Below are 15,735 nucleotides of genomic sequence, written 5' to 3'. Positions count from 1 at the left end.
ACTTACACCAAGTAACAAAGACAGACAATGACACCAAGTAACACAGAGGCACACATACACCAAGTAACCAAAACACACACAGACACCCAGTAACAAAGACATACACTTACACCCAGTAACATAGACATACACTGACACCCAGTAACACAGACACACACTTAGATCAAGTCACAAAGACATACACTGACACCCAGTACCACAGACATACACTGGCACCCAGTAACACAGACACACACTTACACCAATTAACAAAGACATACACTGACACCCAGTAACACAGACACACACTTACACCAAGTAAAAAAGACATGCACTGAAACCAAATAACAAGGACATACAATGACACCCAGTAACAAAGAGACATACTAACACCAAATAACAAAGACACACACTGACACCCAGTAACAAAGACATACACTGACACCAAGTAACAAAGACATGCACTGACATCCAGTAACAAAGACATACACTGACACCATGTAACAGAGGCACACACTTACACCAAGTAACACAGACAAACACTTACACCAAGTAGCAAAGACAGACGCTGACACCCAGTAACACAGACACACACTTACACCAAGTAACAAAGTCATACATTGACATCCAGTAACAAAGACACTCACTTACACCAAGTAACAAAGACATACACTGACACCAAGTAACAAAGACAGACACTTACACCAAGTAACACATACAAACATTTACACCAAGTAACAAAGACAGACACTGGCACCCAGTAACACAGACACACACTTACACCAAGTAACAAACACATACACTGACATCCAGTAACACAGACACACACTTACACCAAGTAACAAAGACATACACTGACACACAGTAACACCGACACACACTAACACCAAGTAGCAAAGACACGCACTGACACCAAGTAACAAAGACATACACTGACAACCAGTAGCAAAGACATACACTTACACCCAGTAACACAGACATATACTGACACCCAGTAACACAGACGCAATCTTCCACCAAGTAACAAAGACACACACTGACACCAAGTAACACAGACACACACATACACCAAGTAACAAAAGCACACACTGACACCCAGTAACAAAGACATACACTAACACCCAGTAACACAGACATACACTGACACCCAGGAACACAGACACACTTACACCTAGTAACAAAGACATACACTGACACCCAGTAACACAGACAAACACTGACACCCAGTCACACAGATATACACTGACACCAAGTAACAAAGACATACACTGACACCCAGTAACAAAGACATACACTGACACCAAGTAACAAAGACACACACTGACACCCAGTAACACAGACACACACTTACACCAAGTAACAAAGACATACCCTGACACACAGTAACAAAGACACAAACTGATACCCAGCAACACAGACACACACTGACACCAAGTAACAAGGACATACACTGACACCCAGTAACAAAGACATACACTGACACCCAGTTACACAGACACACAATTGCACCAAGTAACAAAGACACACACTGACAACCAGTAACAAAGACATACACTTGCACCAAGTAACAAAGACAGACACTGACACCCAGTAACACAGACACACACTTACACCAAGTAACAAAGACATACACTGACACCCAGTAACACAGACACACACTGACACGAAGTAACAAAGATACACACTGACACCCAGTAACAAAGACATACACTTACACCAAGTAACAAAGACATACACTGACACCCAGTAACACAGACACACACTGACACGAAGTAACAAAGACACACACTGACACCAAGTAACAAAGACCTACACTGACACCCAGTAACACAGACACACACTTACACCAAGTAAAAAAGACATACACTGACACCCAGTAACACAGACACACTCTGACACGAAGTAACAAAGATACACACTGACACCCAGTAACAAAGACATACACTTTCACCAAGTAACAAAGACATACACTGACACCCAGTAACACAGACACACACTGACACGAAGTAACAAAGACACACACTGACACCCAGTAACAAAGACATACACTGACACCAATTACAAAGACATACACTTACACCCAGTAACAAAGACATACACTTACACCCAGTAACACAGACAAACACTTACACCAAGTAACAAAGACCTACACTGACACCCAGTAACACAGACACACACTTACACCAAGTAACAAAGACATACACTGACACCCAGTAACACAGACACACACTGACACGAAGTAACAAAGATACAGTCTGACACCCAGTAACAAAGACATACACTGACACCCAGTAACAAAGACATACACTTACACCAAGTAACAAAGATGCACACTGACACCCAGTAACAAAGACATACACTTACACCAAGTAACAAAGACATACACTGACACCCAGTAACACAGACACACACTGACACGAAGTAACAAAGACACACACTGACACCCAGTAACAAAGACATACACTGACATCAAGTAGCAAAGACAAACAATTACACCCAGTCACAAAGACAGACACTGACACCCAGTAACACAGACACGCACTTACACCAAGTAACAAAGACATGCACTGACACCCAGTAACACAGACACACACTTACACCAAGTAACAAAGACATACACTGACACCCAGTACCACAGACATACACTGACACCCAGTAACACAGACACACACTTACACCAATTAACAAAGACATACAGTGACACCCAGTAACACAGACACACACTTACACCAAGTAAAAAAGACATGCACTGAAACCAAATAACAAGGACATACAATGACACCCAGTAACAAAGAGACAAACTAACACCAAGTAACAAAGACACACACTTACACCAAGTAACAAAGACATACACTGACACACAGTAACACCGACACACACTAACACCAAGTAGCAAAGACACGCACTGACACCAAGTAACAAAGACATACACTGACAACCAGTAGCAAAGACATACACTTACACCCAGTAACACAGACATATACTGACACCCAGTAACACAGACGCAAACTTCCACCAAGTAGCAAAGACACACACTGACACCAAGTAACACAGACACACACATACACCAAGTAACAAAAGCACACACTGACACCCAGTAACAAAGACATACACTAACACCCAGTAACACAGACATACACTGACACCCAGGAACACAGACACACTTACACCTAGTAACAAAGACATACACTGACACCCAGTAACACAGACAAACACTGACACCCAGTCACACAGACATACACTGACACCAAGTAACAAAGACATACACTGACACCCAGTAACACAGACATACACTGACACCAAGTAACAAAGACATACACTGACACCAAGTAACAAAGACACACACTGACACCCAGTAACACAGACACACACTTACACCAAGTAACAAAGACATACCCTGACACACAGTAACAAAGACACAAACTGATACCCAGTAACACAGACACACACTGACATCAAGTAACAAGGACATACACTGACACCCAGTAACAAAGACATACACTGACACCCAATTACACAGACACACAATTGCACCAAGTAACAAAGACACACACTGACAACCAGTAACAAAGACATACACTTGCACCAAGTAACAAAGACAGACACTGACACCCAGTAACACAGACACACACTTACACCAAGTAACAAAGACATACACTGACACCCAGTAACACAGACACACACTGACACGAAGTAACAAAGATACACACTGACACCCAGTAACAAAGACATACACTTACACCAAGTAACAAAGACATACACTGACACCCAGTAACACAGACACACACTGACACGAAGTAACAAAGACACACACTGACACCAAGTAACAAAGACCTTCACTGACACCCAGTAACACAGACACACACTTACACCAAGTAACAAAGACATACACTGACACCCAGTAACACAGACACACACAGACACGAAGTAACAAAGATACACACTGACACCCAGTAACAAAGACATACACTGACACCAATTACAAAGACATACACTTACACCCAGTAACAAAGACATACACTTACACCCAGTAACACAGACAAACACTTACACCAAGTAACAAAGACCTACACTGACACCCAGTAACACAGACACACACTTACACCAAGTAACAAAGACATACACTGACACCCAGTAACACAGACACACACTTACACCAAGTAACAAAGACATACCCTGACACACAGTAACAAAGACACAAACTGATACCCAGTAACACAGACACACACTGACACCAAGTAACAAGGACATACACTGACACCCAGTAACAAAGACATACACTGACACCCAATTACACAGACACACAATTGCACCAAGTAACAAAGACACACACTGACAACCAGTAACAAAGACATACACTTGCACCAAGTAACAAAGACAGACACTGACACCCAGTAACACAGACACACACTTACACCAAGTAACAAAGACATACACTGACACCCAGTAACACAGACACACACTGACACGAAGTAACAAAGATACACACTGACACCCAGTAACAAAGACATACACTTACACCAAGTAACAAAGACATACACTGACACCCAGTAACACAGACACACACTGACACGAAGTAACAAAGACACACACTGACACCAAGTAACAAAGACCTTCACTGACACCCAGTAACACAGACACACACTTACACCAAGTAACAAAGACATACACTGACACCCAGTAACACAGACACACACAGACACGAAGTAACAAAGACACACACTGACACCCAGTAACAAAGACATACACTGACACCAATTACAAAGACATACACTTACACCCAGTAACAAAGACATACACTTACACCCAGTAACACAGACAAACACTTACACCAAGTAACAAAGACCTACACTGACACCCAGTAACACAGACACACACTTACACCAAGTAACAAAGACATACACTGACACCCAGTAACACAGACACACACTGACACGAAGTAACAAAGATACAGTCTGACACCCAGTAACAAAGACATACACTGACACCCAGTAACAAAGACATACACTTACACCAAGTAACAAAGACATACACTGACACCCAGTAACAAAGACATACACTTACACCAAGTAACAAAGACATACACTGACACCCAGTAACACAGACACACACTGACACGAAGTAACAAAGACACACACTGACACCCAGTAACAAAGACATACACTGACACCAAGTAGCAAAGACATACAATTACACCCAGTCACAAAGACAGACACTGACACCCAGTAACACAGACACGCACTTACACCAAGTAACAAAGACATGCACTGACACCCAGTAACACAGACACACACTTACACCAAGTAACAAAGACATACACTGACACCCAGTAACACAGACACACACATACACCAAGTAACAAAGACAGACACTGACACCAAGTAACACAGAGGCACACATACACCAAGTAACAAAAACACACACAGACACCCAGTAACAAAGACATACACTTACACCCAGTAACATAGACATACACTGACACCCAGTAACACAGACACATACTTACATCAAGTAACAAAGACATACACTGACACCCAGTACCACAGACATACACTGACACCCAGTAACACACACACTCTTACACCAATTAACAAAGACATACACTGACACCCAGTAACACAGACACACACTTACACAAAGTAAAAAAGACATGCACTGAAACCAAATAACAAGGACATACAATGACACCCAGTAACAAAGAGACAAACTAACACCAAGTAACAAAGACACACACTGACACCCAGTAACAAAGACATACACTGACACCAAGTAACAAAGACATACACTGACAACCAGTAACAAAGACATACACTTACACCCAGTAATACAGACATAAACTGACACCCAGTAACCCAGACGCACACTTCCACCAAGTAACAAAGACACACACTGACACCACGTAACAAAGACATACACTTACACCCAGTAACATAGACATACACTGACACCCAGTAACACAGACACACACTTACATCAAGTAACAAAGACATACACTGACACCCAGTAACACAGACATGCACTGACACCCAGTAACACAGACACACCCTTACACCATGTAACAAAGACATGCACTGAAACCAAATAACAAAGACATACATTGACACCCAGTAACAAAGAGACAAACTAACACCAAGTAACAAAGACACACACTGACACCCAGTAACAAAGACATACACTGACACCAAGTAACAAAGACATACACTGACATCCAGTAACAAAGACATACACTGACACCATGTAACAGAGGCATACACTTACACCAAGTAACACAGACAAACACTTACACCAAGTAACAAAAACACACACAGACACCCAATAACAAAGACATACACTTACACCCAGTAACATAGACAGACACTGACACCCAGTAACACAGACACACACTTACACCAAGTAACAAAGACATACACTGACACCCAGTAACAAAGACATACACTTACACCAAGTAACAAAGACATACACTGACACCCAGTAACACAGACACACACTGACACGAAGTAACAAAGACACACACTGACACCCAGTAACAAAGACATACACTGACACCAAGTAGCAAAGACATACAATTACACCCAGTCACAAAGACAGACACTGACACCCAGTAACACAGACACGCACTTACACCAAGTAACAAAGACATGCACTGACACCCAGTAACACAGACACACACTTACACCAAGTAACAAAGACATACACTGACACCCAGTAACACAGACACACACATACACCAAGTAACAAAGACAGACACTGACACCAAGTAACACAGAGGCACACATACACCAAGTAACAAAAACACACACAGACACCAAGTAACAAAGACATACACTTACACCCAGTAACATAGACATACACTGACACCCAGTAACACAGACACATACTTACATCAAGTAACAAAGACATACACTGACACCCAGTACCACAGACATACACTGACACCCAGTAACACACACACTCTTACACCAATTAACAAAGACATACACTGACACCCAGTAACACAGACACACACTTACACAAAGTAAAAAAGACATGCACTGAAACCAAATAACAAGGACATACAATGACACCCAGTAACAAAGAGACAAACTAACACCAAGTAACAAAGACACACACTGACACCCAGTAACAAAGACATACACTGACACCAAGTAACAAAGACATACACTGACAACCAGTAACAAAGACATACACTTACACCCAGTAATACAGACATAAACTGACACCCAGTAACCCAGACGCACACTTCCACCAAGTAACAAAGACACACACTGACACCACGTAACAAAGACATACACTTACTCCCAGTAACATAGACATACACTGACACCCAGTAACACAGACACACACTTACATCAAGTAACAAAGACATACACTGACACCCAGTAACACAGACATGCACTGACACCCAGTAACACAGACACACCCTTACACCATGTAACAAAGACATGCACTGAAACCAAATAACAAAGACATACATTGACACCCAGTAACAAAGAGACAAACTAACACCAAGTAACAAAGACACACACTGACACCCAGTAACAAAGACATACACTGACACCAAGTAACAAAGACATACACTGACATCCAGTAACAAAGACATACACTGACACCATGTAACAGAGGCATACACTTACACCAAGTAACACAGACAAACACTTACACCAAGTAACAAAAACACACACAGACACCCAATAACAAAGACATACACTTACACCCAGTAACATAGACAGACACTGACACCCAGTAACACAGACACACACTTACATCAAGTAACAAAGACATACACTGACACCCAGTACCACAGACATACACTGACACCCAGTAACACAGACACACACTTACACCAATTAACAAAGACATACAGTGACACCCAGTAACACAGACACACACTTACACCAAGTAAAAAAGACATGCACTGAAACCAAATAACAAGGACATACAATGACACCCAGTAACAAAGAGACAAACTAACACCAAGTAACAAAGACACACACTGACACCCAGTAACAAAGACATACACTGACACCAAGTAACAAAGACATACACTGACATCCAGTAACAAAGACATACACTGACACCATGTAACAGAGGCACACACTTACACCAAGTAACACAGACAAACACTTACACCAAGTAACAAAGACAGACGCTGACACCCAGTAACACAGCCACACACTTACACCAAGTAACAAAGACATACATTGACATCCAGTAACAAAGACACACACTTACACCAAGTAACAAAGACATACACTGACACCAAGTGACAAAGACAGACACTTACACCAAGTAACACAGACAAACACTTACACCAAGTAACAAAGACAGGCACTGACACCCAGTAACACAGACACACACTTACACCAAGTAACAAACACATACACTGACATCCAGTAACACAGACACACACTTACACCAAGTAACAAAGACATACACTGACACACAGTAACACCGACACACACTGACACCAAGTAGCAAAGACAGGCACTGACACCAAGTAACAAAGACATACACTGACAACCAGTAGCAAAGACATACACTTACACCCAGTAACACAGACATATACTTAAATCCAGTAACACAGACGCAAACTTCCACCAAGTAACAAAGAAACACACTGACACCAAGTAACACAGACACACACATACACCAAGTAACAAAAACACAGACTGACACCCAGTAACAAAGACATACACTAACACCCAGTAACACAGACATACACTGACACCCAGTAACACAGACAAACACTGACACCCAGTAACACAGACACACACTTACACCAAGTAACAAAGACATGCACTGACACCCAGAAACACAGACACACACTTACAAAAAGTAACAAAGACATACACTGACACCCAGAAACACAGACACACACTTACAAAAAGTAACAAAGACATACACTGACACCCAGTAACATAGACACTCACTGACGCGAAATATCAAAATCATGCACTGACACCCAGTAACAAACTCATACAGTTACACCCAGTCACACAGACATACACTGACACCAAGTCACAAAGACATACACTGACACCCAGTAACACAGACATACACTTACACCAAGTAACAAAGACATACACTGACAACAAGAAACAAAGACACACACTGACACCCAGTAACACAGACACACACATACACCAAGTAACAAAGACATACCCTGACACACAGTAACAAAGAAACAAACTGATACGCAGTAACACAGACACACACATACACCAAGTAACAAAGACACACACTGACACCCAGTAACAAAGACATACACTGACACCAAGTAGCAAAGACATACACTTACACCCAGTAACAAAGACATACACTTACACCCAGTAACACAGACGAACACTTACACCAAGTAACAAAGACCTACACTGACACCCAGTAACACAGACACACACTTACACCAAGTAACAAAGACATACACTGACACCCAGTAACACAGACACACACTGACACGAAGTAACAAAGATACACACTGACACCCAGTAACAAAGACATACACTTACACCAAGTAACAAAGACATACACTGACACCCAGTAACAAAGACACACACTGACACGAAGTAACAAAGACACACACTGACACCCAGTAACAAAGACATACACTGACTCCCAGTAACACAGACACACACTTACACCAAGTAACAAAGACATACACTGACACCCAGTAACACAGACACACACTTACACCAAGTAACATAGACAGACACTGACACCAAGTAACACAGAGGCACACATACACCAAGTAACAAAAACACACACCGACACCCAGTAACAAAGACATACACTTACACCCAGTAACACAGACATACACTGACACCCAGTAACACAGACACACTTACACCTAGAAACAAAGACATACACTGACACCCAGTAACACAGACAAACACTGACACCAAGTAACAAAGACATGCACTGACACCCAGTAACACAGACACACACTTACACCAAGTAACTAAGAGACACACACTGACACCCAGTAACAAAGACATGCACTTACACCAAGTAACAAAGACATACACTGACACCAAATAACAAAGACATACACTGACACACAGTAACGAAGACACACACTCTTACACCAAGTAACACAGACATACACTGACACCCAGTAACACAGACACACACTTACACCAAGTAACAAAGACATACACTGAAACCCAGTACCACAGACACACACTTACACCAAGTAACAAATACATACACTGACACCAAATAAGAAAGACATACACTGACACCCAGTAACAAAGACACACACTTACACCAAGTAACACAGACATACACTGACACCCAGTAACACAGACACACACTTACAAAAAGTAACAAAGACACACACTGACACCCAGTAACAAAGACATACACTGACACCAAGTAACACAGACATACACTGACAACAAGTAACAAAGACACACACTGACACCCAGTAACACAGACACACACATACACCAAGTAACAAAGACATACCCTGACACACAGTAACAAAGACACAAACTGATACCCAGTAACACAGACACACACATACACCAAGTAACAAAGACACACACTGACACCCAGTAACAAAGACATACACTGACACCAAGTAGCAAAGACATACACTTACACCCAGTAACAAAGACATACACTTACACCCAGTAACACAGACAAACACTTACACCAAGTAACAAAGACCTACACTGACACCCAGTAACACAGACACACACTTACACCAAGTAACAAAGACATACACTGACACCCAGTAACACAGACACACACTGACACGAAGTAACAAAGATACACACTGACACCCTGTAACAAAGACATACACTTACACCAAGTAACAAAGACATACACTGACACCCAGTAACACAGACACACACTGACACGAAGTAACAAAGACACACACTGACACCCAGTAACAAAGACATACACTGACTCCCAGTAACACAGACACACACTTACACCAAGTAACAAAGACATACACTGACACCCAGTAACACAGACACACACTTACACCAAGTAACAAAGACACACACTGACACCCAGTAACAAAGACATACACTGACACCAAGTAACAAAGACATACACTGACACCCAGTCACACAGACACACACTGACACCAAGTAGCAAAGACACGCACTGACAACAAGTAACACAGACATACACTGACACCATGTAACAAAGACATACACTTACACCCAGTAATACAGACATAAACTGACACCCAGTAACCCAGACGCACACTTCCACCAAGTAACAAAGACACACACTGACACCACGTAACAAAGACATACACTTACACCCAGTAACATAGACATACACTGACACCAAGTAACACAGACACACACTTACATCAAGTAACAAAGACATACACTGACACCCAGTAACACAGACATACACTGACACCCAGTAACACAGACACACACTTACACCAAGTAACAAAGACATGCACTGAAACCAAATAACAAAGACATACATTGACACCCAGTAACAAAGAGACAAACTAACGCCAAGTAACAAAGACACACACTGACACCCAGTAACAAAGACATACACTGACACCAAGTAACAAAGACATACACTGACATCCAGTAACAAAGACATACACTGACACCATATAACAGAGGCACACACTTACACCAAGTAACACAGACAAACACTTACACCAAGTAACAAAGACAGACGCTGACACCCAGTAACACAGACACACACTTACACCAAGTAACAAAGACAGTCATTGACATCCAGTAACACAGACACACACTTACACCAAGTAACAAAGACATACACTGACACCAAGTAACAAAGACAGACACTTACACCAAGTAACACAGACAAACACTTACACCAAGTAACAAAGACAGACACTGACACCCAGTAACACAGACACACACTTACACCAAGTAACAAACACATATACGGACATCCAATAACACAGACACACATTTACACCTAGTAACAAAGACATACACTGACACACAGTAACACAGACACACACTGATACCAAGTAGCAAAGACACTCACCGACACCAAGTAACAAAGACAAACACTGACAACCAGTAGCAAAGACATACACTTCCACCCAGTAACACATACATGTACTGACACCAAGTAACGCAGACGCAAACTTCCACCAAGTAACAAAGACACACACTGACACCAAGTAACAAAGACATACACTTACACCCAGTAACACAGACATGCACTGACACCCAGTAACACAGACACACACTTACACCAAGTAACAAAGCCATACACTGACACCCAGAAACACAGACACACACTTACAAAAATTAACAAAGACATACACTGACACCCAGTAACATAGAATCTCACTGACACCAAGTAACAAAATCATGCACTGACACCCAGTAACAAACTCATACAGTTACACCCAGTCACACAGACATACACTGTCACCCAGTAACACAGAAACACACTTACACCAAGTAACAAGGGCATACACTGACACCCAGTAACAAAGACATACACTGACACCCAGTTACACAGACACACAATTGCACCAAGTAACAAAGACACACACTGACACCCAGTAACAAAGACATACACTTGCACCAAGTAACAAAGACAGACACTGACACCCAGTAACACAGACAAACACTTACACCAAGTAACAAAGACCTACACTGACAAACAGTAACACAGACACACACTTACACCAAGTAACAAAGACATACACTGACACCCAGTAACACAGACACACACTGACACGAAGTAACAAAGATACACACTGACACCCAGTAACAAAGATATACACTTACACCATGTAACAAAGACATACACTGACAACCAGTAACACAGACACACACTGACACGAAGTAACAAAGACACACACTGACACCCAGTAACAAAGACATACACTGACACCAAGTAGCAAAGACATACACTTACACCCAGTAACAAAGACATACACTTACACCCAGTAACACAGACAAACACTTACACCAAGTAACAAAGATCTACACTGACACCCAGTAATACAGACACACACTTACACCAAGTAACATAGACATACACTGACACCCAGTAACACAGACACACACTGACACGAAGTAACAAAGATGCACACTGACACCCAGTAACAAAGACATACACTTACAACACGTAACAAAGACATACACTGACACCCAGTAACACAGACACACACTGACACGAAGTAACAAAGACACACACTGACACCCAGTAACAAAGACATACACTGACACCAAGTAGCAAAGACATACATTTACACCCAGTAACAAAGACAGACACTGACACCCAGTAACACAGACACGCACTTACACCATGTAACAAAGACATGCACTGACACCCAGTAACACAGACACACACATACACCAAGTAACAAAGACATACACTGACACCCAGTAACACAGACACACACTTATACCAAGTAACAAAGACAGACACTGACACCAAGTAACACAGACACACACATACACCAAGTAACAAAGACATACACTGACACCAAGTAGCAAAGACATACATTTACACCCAGTAACAAAGACAGACACTGACACCCAGTAACACAGACACACACTTACACCAAGTAACAAAGACAGACACTGACACCAAGTAACACAGAGGCACACATACACCAAGTAACAAAAACACACACCGACACCCAGTAACAAAGACATACACTTACACCCAGTAACACAGACATACACTGACACCCAGTAACACAGACACACTTACACCTAGAAACAAAGACATACACTGACACCCAGTAACACAGATAAACACTGACACCAAGTAACTAAGAGACACACACTGACACCCAGTAACAAAGACATGCACTTACACCAAGTAACAAAGACAGACACTGACACCAAATAACAAAGACATACACTGACACACAGTAACAAAGACACACACTCTTACACCAAGTAACACAGACATACACTGACACCCAGTAACACAGACACACACTTACACCAAGTAACAAAGACATACACTGACACCCAGTACCACAGACACACACTTACACCAAGTAACAAATACATACACTGACACCAAATAAGAAAGACATACACTGACACCCAGTAACAAAGACACACACTTACACCAAGTAACACAGACATACACTGACACCCAGTAACACAGACACACACTTACACCAAGTAACAAAGACACACACTGACACCCAGTAACAAAGACATACACTGACACCAAGTAACAAAGACATACACTGACACCCAGTCACACAGACACACACTGACACCAAGTAGCAAAGACACGCACTGACAACAAGTAACAAAGACATACACTGACACCATGTAACAAAGACATACACTTACACCCAGTAATACAGACATAAACTGACACCCAGTAACCCAGACGCACACTTCCACCAAGTAACAAAGACACACACTGACACCACGTAACAAAGACATACACTTACACCCAGTAACATAGACATACACTGACACCAAGTAACACAGACACACACTTACATCAAGTAACAAAGACATACACTGACACCCAGTAACACAGACATACACTGACACCCAGTAACACAGACACACACTTACACCAAGTAACAAAGACATGCACTGAAACCAAATAACAAAGACATACATTGACACCCAGTAACAAAGAGACAAACTAACGCCAAGTAACAAAGACACACACTGACACCCAGTAACAAAGACATACACTGACACCAAGTAACAAAGACATACACTGACATCCAGTAACAAAGACATACACTGACACCATGTAACAGAGGCACACACTTACACCAAGTAACACAGACAACCACTTACACCAAGTAACAAAGACAGACGCTGACACCCAGTAACACAGACACACACTTACACCAAGTAACAAAGACAGACATTGACATCCAGTAACACAGACACACACTTACACCAAGTAACAAAGACATACACTGACACCAAGTAACAAAGACAGACACTTACACCAAGTAACACAGACAAACACTTACACCAAGTAACAAAGACAGACACTGACACCCAGTAACACAGACACACACTTACACCAAGTAACAAACACATATACGGACATCCAATAACACAGACACACATTTACACCTAGTAACAAAGACATACACTGACACACAGTAACACAGACACACACTGACACCAAGTAGCAAAGACACTCACCGACACCAAGTAACAAAGACAAACACTGACAACCAGTAGCAAAGACATACACTTCCACCCAGTAACACATACATGTACTGACACCAAGTAACGCAGACGCAAACTTCCACCAAGTAACAAAGACACACACTGACACCAAGTAACAAAGACATACACTTACACCCAGTAACACAGACATGCACTGACACCCAGTAACACAGACACACACTTACACCAAGTAACAAAGCCATACACTGACACCCAGAAACACAGACACACACTTACAAAAATTAACAAAGACATACACTGACACCCAGTAACATAGAAACTCACTGACACCAAGTAACAAAATCATGCACTGACACCCAGTAACAAACTCATACAGTTACACCCAGTCACACAGACATACACTGTCACCCAGTAACACAGAAACACACTTACACCAAGTAACAAGGGCATACACTGACACCCAGTAACAAAGACATACACTGACACCCAGTTACACAGACACACAATTGCACCAAGTAACAAAGACACACACTGACACCCAGTAACAAAGACATACACTTGCACCAAGTAACAAAGACACACACTGACACCCAGTAACACAGACAAACACTTACACCAAGTAACAAAGACCTACACTGACACCCAG

The sequence above is a fragment of the Heterodontus francisci genome, unplaced genomic scaffold, assembly GCF_036365525.1.
Source record: "Heterodontus francisci isolate sHetFra1 unplaced genomic scaffold, sHetFra1.hap1 HAP1_SCAFFOLD_57, whole genome shotgun sequence".
Classification (NCBI taxonomy): domain Eukaryota; kingdom Metazoa; phylum Chordata; class Chondrichthyes; order Heterodontiformes; family Heterodontidae; genus Heterodontus; species Heterodontus francisci.
Note: the sequence above shows the minus strand (reverse complement) of the source record.